General features: G+C 41.8%; 1 long non-coding RNA gene across 1 annotated transcript; it reads left to right on the forward strand.

The window, feature by feature from the left end:
• Positions 1-299: 299 nt before the first annotated feature.
• LOC134079977 (uncharacterized) lies at positions 300-1908 on the forward strand. The gene is made up of 3 exons (XR_009939147.1): positions 300-815; positions 1605-1735; positions 1825-1908. It is a non-coding gene; the product is annotated as an uncharacterized LOC134079977 (long non-coding RNA).
• The last annotated feature ends 4420 nt before the right edge of the window (positions 1909-6328 follow it).

The following is a 6328-nucleotide window of genomic DNA, read 5'->3' on the forward strand; positions in this document are numbered from 1 at the left end:
GTGACTCAAGCTTCGACGGTGCAAATCTGTAAACACTGTCCTCCGCTCAGCGAAGCGAAAAGTCCTTCTCCTTTTGGTGAGACCTCACCAAAACAAACGGTGGTAAAATGTTAACATTGCAACTCGATCACACATGCAATAGTGTCTGTTGCAAGTAAGCTAAACGTCAGGGGCAGCGCAAACCGTAACATTTAGCTGTGCTCCTAAACGATTTTTTCCCCGTGATAGAATCTTCTCCAAGTCGTTTCGAAACGTCAAAGTTCCACTAAAACCAGCGGCGGCGCGCTTAATTGAGTGTTGTAGCCATAGACTGTATATATAGACCTGGACAGTGTGTCGTCCGTTGGAATTGAAGCAACCGCTAGTCCAGAGCCCCCTGGTGGCTGGCTGCAGTACAATTCGTAGCTCCGCCCATCCCCATGTATTTCAATGGCCAAGTAGCCAACTTTCCGTGTCACTTTTCTCACCTAAAACTAATTTTATATTTACAACATGTTATTCGAAAAAATAGTTTTCAATGTGCTTCAATACACACCATTTTTCTTTTCTCTGTGAAATTATTTTTTTTTAAGTTATTTTAACAAATCTAAAAATTGCGTTGATTGACAGTGCGTGACCGCAGCGTCAGCCGCTTGCAGCCGTTCAGTCCGTGGAGTAGCTGTAGGCTCGGCTGTGGTGGTGTTCGTTCGTCAGGCAACTTATCATATTTGTTTTATTTGCTGTTATTACACTTTATACATTGACAGTCATGTCGTGCTGTGCTGTTGGTTGTACTAACGGGCCATCCCAGAGAAGCTCTGTGCAGTTTTTTTTCGGTAAGTGAATATTAACTTAATATTAGCTTGCTAACTTACAGTATGTAGGCTATGAAGGCTTCTAGGGATCGCTTAGCCGTTTACTTTAGCAAGGTAATTTAATTTTACAGTCATCTGTGTCAGACATCCTTAAAAGGATTAGGTACAAGAATGGTTGTAATTATTAGTATATCAATGTGTCTGATTGTGCCAGGAATAGCGGTCCAGTTAGCTGACGTTAGGTTACCGGGTAGCTACATTACGTTACCAGGTATTTATCTTAGCCTTGTTGTCAGTTTAGCTGCTCGTTTATTTAACAATGTTGTGATAGTTCTTAGACGAAGCCGTGTACGTGGTGTATTGCAAACTTTAACATTAATAGTTCTTGGTTATATTTAATGAGATTAAATATGTTAACACTATGTAATGACCCTATGGTTATGACAGCCGTTTTTCCGATGAAGGCTGTCTAACTTAGCTAACTTTATGCTACCGAGTTAATGTAGCTGTGCTACCTCAGCATTCAGCGATTCCGTAGCTACGTTTCTTGAACGTATAGCCTAGTAGTAGTCAAATGAATGTCATACAACGACTGACTGAATTAATACATGTGAACGGATTAACCAGCAGCCTCGCCAGACATCAAAGCATGGCATTACAGCCCCAGTCATCAGCAGCCCGGAGGCATTATGAGTTAAATGTTTTTGGCCTTTGTATACAGAATGGCAGGCATATGTTATGGTTGTAATAAATACACTATGCCCCTTCACAACCGCTTGACATATGAATGTTTTTTGTTTTTTTTTACAGTTTTCCTTTAGGTGTGCAGCATGCAGACAGACTGGCTGGTGAACATAAGACGACAAGACTGGGAGCCCAGCAAGTCATCTCATCTCTGTAGTCTTCATTTTGAAGACCATGAATTCACCATTGATACCTATGTAAGCCAATAATTTTCCTGACCAACACTGTGTGGTGATGTAAATTCCAACTCAACCCATTTCATGAATACCCAATTCATTATGTTAAGGGGAATCGTCTGACTTGCACTGCAGTACCAACTGTGTTCTCCCTTCCTGACCACCTGGTGAAGAGACCTGCTAGTAGAAAGGCAAGAGGTTATTTTCTTATCCTTTCTTTGTCAAGTGCTGCAAATGAGAGGGAATGTGAAATGGTGGCTGCTAATACATCAGATCAAAATGTGGCTTGTCAGTAGTGAGCAGTTACATTTTTGTGTCACCCAAGACATTAAAACGAAAGAATGATGTCATGGTTGAGATTGTGGAGAAATATTAAAAGAGGATGAGAAAGTAAGACGTGTAAAGTAAGTTTCATGGCATAACACAAACTTAGAACTTTTTTTATGTGTTGTCTGTAATGCTATACAACTGTAATACCTCCTGGAAGTTTTGATTTTATTTATGTTTTTTCACATGGCGGTGGTGGTGCAGGAAGGGGGTATTTTGTCTTCCGCCTCCCTCCTGCACCACCACCACCATCACCATCACCAGAGCTGAAGGTCTACACCACCACCATCGCCAGAGCTGAAGGTCTACGCCACCACCATCACCAGAGCTGAAGGTCTACGCCACCATCGCCAGAGCTGAAGGTCTACACCATCGCCAGAGCTGAAGGTCTACGCCACCACCATCACCAGAGCTGAAGGTCTACGCCACCATCGCCAGAGCTGAAGGTCTACACCACCACCATCACCAGAGCTGAAGGTCTACAACGCTGCTGCCACCAGAGCTGAAATCTTACGACTAACTTATGACTGAAATCTAATGACTAACCCCCCCTCACCCCTTGGCAAACACAATAAAACATGGTCATTTGTGAATATTTTGTATCATCATTATTTTTGCTTAATGTAGGCTTACCAACCATTTAAAACTGTTTACTGGTAGTTTGAACTTGTTCATGTTATATCATGTTAAATTCTATAACCATGACCCATATATAATGTGAACATGTCAACGTTTGAATAACAATGGTTTTGATAGCAAGTAAACATTAAGTTTTTCATTTTTATTGTCAGTTTCCAATGCACAGAGTCCAGCAACCATTACAATGAAGGCAAATGAGAATAGTTTAAGTGTGAGTTCAGGGATATACTGCAAGTTTAAAATATGATACAATATGTTCATGATCATGAACATAGCAAGTGTCCTACACTGTTCAGGCAATCTACACCTTTTAATATCACGCTCGACATGTCTGAGGTTGTTCCTGTCAAAGTGGATGAGATGGACGTCCGGGGACTGGAGAAAGGACATGGGAAATGCCACCTACAAGAAAAGGCAAAGTTTTATAGCTGATCCTTTACTGTTAATACATACTGGTAAGCATACTAAGCATGCAAAACTAGCAGTAACGTTATTAGTTTGTTTTTCAATGCGGACATTTCATTACTCTGCCAATGGGCACGACAACAGGCAGGCTGTTTAAAATTAACTAGCAGCTACGCCAAACACAGATTCACTCTCCATGTTGAGGTGGCATATTAAAACAGCCTTTTGATAACGGCAAAACAAAATAGGCCGAGCCAAACATAACATTGTCAGCGTCTGTGTGCAAACGTTAGTCTTAACTTAAAGGGATAATCCGGAGTGAAATGCACTTTAGATCAATTTTTCGGACTATTGGGAGTACATACGTTGAGTTGACACCAAAATCATGTCATTCGGATGTATTTTGAGAAAGTTCGAGTTCACCGTTTTTAGCCAAAACTCGTTAGCCTGGAAGTGACCGGGGCAGGTCCTTTCGCCACTACAAAACGCTATTTTTATACCTCTTCTACTGTTCCAAACAACACTACACTTACGTGGTAGTGAGTAGAGGGTCCCTAAAGCCAAACCGAAGTATCCCCACGTCTTTATGTGGTCGGATAGAGAGTCCAGAATGAATTTAATCGAGTCAGTACCTTTCCGGAAATGTTAGTAAAGTGTTGTTGAAGCGTTGCGCTGCTGCCGCCGCGACATTTCCGGAAGGTACTGACTCGATTAAATTCATTCTGGACTCTCTATCCGACCACATAAAGACGTGGGGATACTTAGGTTTGGCTTTAGGGACCCTCTACTCACTACCACGTAAGTGTAGTGTTGTTTGGAACAGTAGAAGAGGTATAAAAATAACGTTTTGTAGTGGCGAAAGGACCTGCCCCGGTCACTTCCAGGCTAACGAGTTTTGGCTAAAAACGGTGAACTCGAACTTTCTCAAAATACATCCGAATGACATGATTTTGGTGTCAACTCAACGTATGTACTCCCAATAGTCCGAAAAATTGATCTAAAGTGCATTTCACTCCGGATTATCCCTTTAACCAGCTAGCTATCGCTACTAACGTTAGCTTCTATGCTAACGTAAACGGTAGCAGCTAGCTGCTAATGTCTGATGTGCTTGGCAAAGCTTTTGAGCTGACAATGTTAATATAGCCTAACATAGCCTACGTTATTTAAATGAAGTTATTAGCTAGTAAACTGGTGGCTACAATATAAAATATAAGCTGTGTATTTCACTAACAGACAAGAGGTTTGTGTTACATACGTTACACTTACCAGAGAAAGTTCACCAACGTAAACCTAGACACACGAACGAACTGTCAACGATACCGTAGCTTCTCAGCCAGCGCGTCGACGCGGTGCGGTGAGGGGCGTGTTTCACTCGTTGTGTGGGCGTGTCTGCTCCGACCTCCTCATCACTGCGCATGCGTCCAATCCTACTGCGCAAGCGTACTTCAAACTGGCTGCAAGATGGCGTCGCCGCGGTTGCTTCAATTCCATAGAACACTGCTGAATGCAGCCACACTGTCCAGTTCTATATATACAGTCTATGGTTGTAGCCTATTGTGTCAGTCCAGTCAGAGGAAGAAACTCATGGGTACTTCGTCTTCATTGTTGAGTGTCCTATTCAGAAGAAAAGAGACTGCGTGAGCGCAGGCTATCCTTATGGCGAGTGAAACAATTGAAGTCAATTTGCATTAGTAGCAGCAACGCCTGTGTGCTTCTATAATGTCACAGAGTGTAGGTAACCTTCCGATTGTTGATACCGAGGAAATCACTCTTCTCCTCTACCTCAGTGGTAAGCGGCTACAACCAAATCTTAGTCACGTGGTTCGGTGATCACACAGACTGACGTTCCCCCATCCGCCAACCGGCCGGATGAAAATAAAACACTTGGTATGATGATTAAACTTATTGCCATAAGAATAGTAGCTCTGGTGTAGGGGGATTTTGAGTAAAGCTCCACCCCGTTGAAGACAGTTTGTGTCCATAAGAAAAACAACAGATTTATGGTCCTTGGTCCAGTATTACGCACGACTTTTTCCCTTTAAACAGGGACAGACCAAAGGTAGTTGTACTAAAGTGAGTGAGGAAGAGTGAAACTAAAATGGGTGTATTAGCATTAGAAGCCCCCTTTTCCTCAGCCACTGCAAGTCTGCGTTAAAGCACCATTTTTTTTAATGAAATGTCACAGTAGTTAAAACTCGCTTTTGATTTACATATCTTATCAATGCGCGTAAAGCCCACATTCTTACGTAAACTCCCAAATTGTACAATTAACCTTATACAGGCAGGGATCATACTGGAGCATCATTCAAAAGCCCGCACTTCCAAACTTCGGCAAACAATACCAAATTAAACTGCCAGAGGCTCTGCTACACAGTGACATCTACTGGCTACTGCAATAGAGGCCCACACCCAGTTTGATGACTGTAATTCTTAATTCCTCCAATCCTTCGTCCTTCGGGGATCTTTTTGATCAAGACTGTATGGCTTGTGAATAATTCCTTGTGTCCTCACGATATCTGACCTCAATCCCTTGCCCTAAATCAGAGACCACCAAAGGGCTTATCCATCTTATTATTCCTCTTGCCCTATGCCATAATTTTGTCCCCACCTCGCACACTACACACACCCTCATTGGATGGCAGCCTTATCTGAGCCGGACAACCCTTAAGGTGTTTCAGTTCACCAGACATTGGGCAATTTGTCTTCAAGAGGGATTATGAGGACACAGTGGGCCATGGTTAGTGAGACCAACTGTCCAATTTTGTGCAGCAGAGCCTGAAGTTATTACTGATCAACAATTCAAAATCTTGCTAAAGATTATGACTCTCATCCATACTACATGAACCAGTGTGTATGCTTATTAACGGCATCAATTATAGGCTTACATTTTGTGCAGTTAAATCATGTGACAAAACGTACACTACCCTGGCTATAGTGTTGTTATTACCTCATACCATATATTTATTGTATGCATATGTGTCACAATGTCACAATGTTTGTGATGTTATGAGAATAATATTGTTTTGCTTGTGAATATTTCCAATTCTCACCGTGAAACAGATCAATGCACTATAAAGGGGTCAAAAAGTCCAATGCAATACCAAATGTACGTATTAACATTTTGCCCATGTATTTCATGACAAGAATGACAAAGTGTTGTCATTATTAATGGCTTGGAATAAATTTAATCAATTACTGTCAGCAGACACCTTTAAAATGGCTATTATTTTAAAGACAGAGACA

The sequence above is a fragment of the Sardina pilchardus genome, chromosome 5, assembly GCF_963854185.1.
Source record: "Sardina pilchardus chromosome 5, fSarPil1.1, whole genome shotgun sequence".
Classification (NCBI taxonomy): domain Eukaryota; kingdom Metazoa; phylum Chordata; class Actinopteri; order Clupeiformes; family Clupeidae; genus Sardina; species Sardina pilchardus.